The sequence below is a fragment of the Glycine soja genome, chromosome 2, assembly GCF_004193775.1.
Source record: "Glycine soja cultivar W05 chromosome 2, ASM419377v2, whole genome shotgun sequence".
Taxonomy (NCBI): Eukaryota; Viridiplantae; Streptophyta; class Magnoliopsida; order Fabales; family Fabaceae; genus Glycine; species Glycine soja.
The window spans coordinates 18630395-18632960 of record NC_041003.1 but is presented as its reverse complement, the minus strand read 5'-3'; the positions used below and the strand labels follow the sequence as shown (position 1 = coordinate 18632960).

Sequence of the window (2566 nt, the reverse complement as noted above, 5' to 3'; positions counted from 1 at the left end):
TTTAGCGACCACCCATGCTGAATTATTTGAGATTTTTTGTTTTGGTAGCTAGGGTTGTTATTTTTGGCTGAATTTTTTTGTGGTAACTTCTTTTAATCCATATTTTGTCGGAAAAATAGCTAGAGCCTTATTTTTGGTCAGATTTGAAAGTTCCAAAAAACTAGCAAATTTTGTGTTTGTCAAAACTTCAAACGGCCATAACTTTTGCTCCGGTTATCAGAATCGCAATTATTATATATGCATTTGGGGTAGAAAAAAATTTCCTACGCTGTGGCAGCCGGCCTATGGCCAGCTGAGGTCTCCATCGTAAAAAAAAAAAAGCGATTCTGTCAAAAGTTTTTTATTTTTCAAGTTTTATTCACTTATTTTTCTTAACCTACCAATTTTAGCTTTCATAGTTAGACTTTGAATTTTTGTTTGAAATTTTTTGTGCTATCTTCTCATCATTTTATAAGGTTGCTCACAAAATTTCAAGTCATTTGGATATCATTTGAGGGTAGTTGTAGTTCAAACCTACACCTTTATTTACATGACAAGGCAACTAGTTGTGTGCATGCTGAATGTAGTGTATGACTAGAGGCAATCCATCTGACTTACAACCCTTTGATCCTGAGATAGATAGGACATTTCATAGATTAGTTAGGCATCATTTTATACCTTTTGATCATTCTGAGCATTCCATAACTGGTGAATCTGTGCATTCTGTTATTGGTGATTTTGAACATCCTGATCTTGAGCATTATAATTTTGAGCATTTTGATTCTGAGCATTCTGATTTTGCACATTCTGAGAACATGGCACAACCTCCACCTCGTGAGAGGACTCTAAGGGAAATGGCTGCACCTGATTTCACCTATGAAAGCTTGTGCATCCAATACCCTGATGAGGATGTCCCATATGTTCTTAAAACTAGACTGATTCATTTGCTTCCAAAGTTTCATGGCCTTGCAGGTGAAGACCCGCACAAACATTTGAAAGAATTTCACATTGTCTGCTCCACCATGAAACCCCAAGATGTCCAAGAGGATCACATATTTCGGAAGGCTTTTCCTCATTCATTAGAGGGAATGGCAAAGGACTGGCTGTATTACCTTGCTCCAAGGTCCATCACGAGCTGGGATGACCTTAAGAGAGTATTCTTAGAAAAAAATTTCCCTGCTTCCAGGACCACAGCCATCAGGAAGGATATCTCAGGTATTAGACAACTCAGTGGAGAGAGCCTGTATGAGTACTGGGAGAGATTTAAGAAACTATGTGCCAGTTGCCCCCACCATCAGATTTCAGAACAGCTTCTTCTCCAATATTTTTATGAAGGACTCAGTAATATGGAGAGAAGTATGATAGATGCTGCCAGTGGTGGAGCCCTTGGAGACATGACTCCTGTTGAAGCCAGAAATTTAATTGAGAAGATGGCCTCCAACTCCCAGCAGTTTAGCCCCAGAAATGATGCCATAGTCATTAGAGGAGTGCATGAGGTAGCTACAAACCCATCTGCATCATCTGAAACTAAGAAGCTTGAAGGAAAACTGGATGCGTTGGTCAACTTGGTAACCCAGCTGGCCTTGAATCAGAAATCTGTACCTGTTGCAAGGGTTTGTGGTTTGTGCTCCTCTGCTGACCACCATACAAACCTTTGCCCTTCCATGCAGCAACCTGGAGCAATTGAGCAGCCTGAAGCTTATGCTGCAAATATTTACAATAGACCTCCTCAACCTCAGTAGCAAAATCAACCACAGCAGAGCAATTATGACCTTTCCAGCAACAGATACAACCCTGGATGGAGGAATCACCCTAACCTCAGGTGGTCCAACCCTCAGCAACAACAACAGCAGCCTGCTCCTTCCTTCCAAAATGTTGCTGGCCCAAGCAGACCATACGTTCCTCCACCAATCCAACAACAACAACAACCCCAGAAACAGCCAACAGTTGAGGCCCCTCCACAACATTCCCTCGAAGAACTTGTGAGGCAAATGACTATGCAGAACATGCAGTTTCAGCAAGAGACCAGAGCCTCCATTCAGAGCTTAACCAATCAGATGGGACAATTAGCTACCCAATTGAATCAACAACAGTCCCAGAATTCTGACAAGCTGTCTTCTCAAGCTGTCCAAAATCCCAAAAATGTCAGTGCCATTTCATTGAGGTCGGGAAAGCAGTGTCAAGGACCTCAACCCGTAGCACCTTCCTCATCTGCAAATGAACCTGCCAAACTTCACTCTATTCCAGAAAAAGGTGATGACAAAAATCTACCTAACAATTTCTGTGCAGGTGAATCTTCTTCCACAGGTAATTCTGATTTGTAGAAGCAGCACATTCCCCCTCTTCCATTCCCTCCAAGAGCAGTTTCCAACAAAAAAATGGAAGAGGCAGAGAAAGAGATATTGGAAACGTTTAGAATAGAGGTAAACATACCTCTGTTGGATGCAATAAAGCAAATTCCAAGATATGCCAAATTCTTGAAGGAGCTGTGCACTAATAAGCGGAAGCTTAAAGGAAGTGAACGAATTAGCATGGGCAGAAATGTCTCCGCATTGATTGGTAAATCTGTTCCTCAAATTCCTGAAAA

General features: G+C 41.4%; 1 non-coding gene across 1 annotated transcript; it reads right to left on the bottom strand.

The window, feature by feature from the left end:
• Nucleotides 1–1172: 1172 nt before the first annotated feature.
• LOC114404691 lies at nucleotides 1173–1279 on the bottom strand. The gene has a single exon (XR_003665108.1). It is a non-coding gene; the product is annotated as a small nucleolar RNA R71 (small nucleolar RNA).
• Between the last annotated feature and the right edge of the window lie 1287 nt (nucleotides 1280–2566).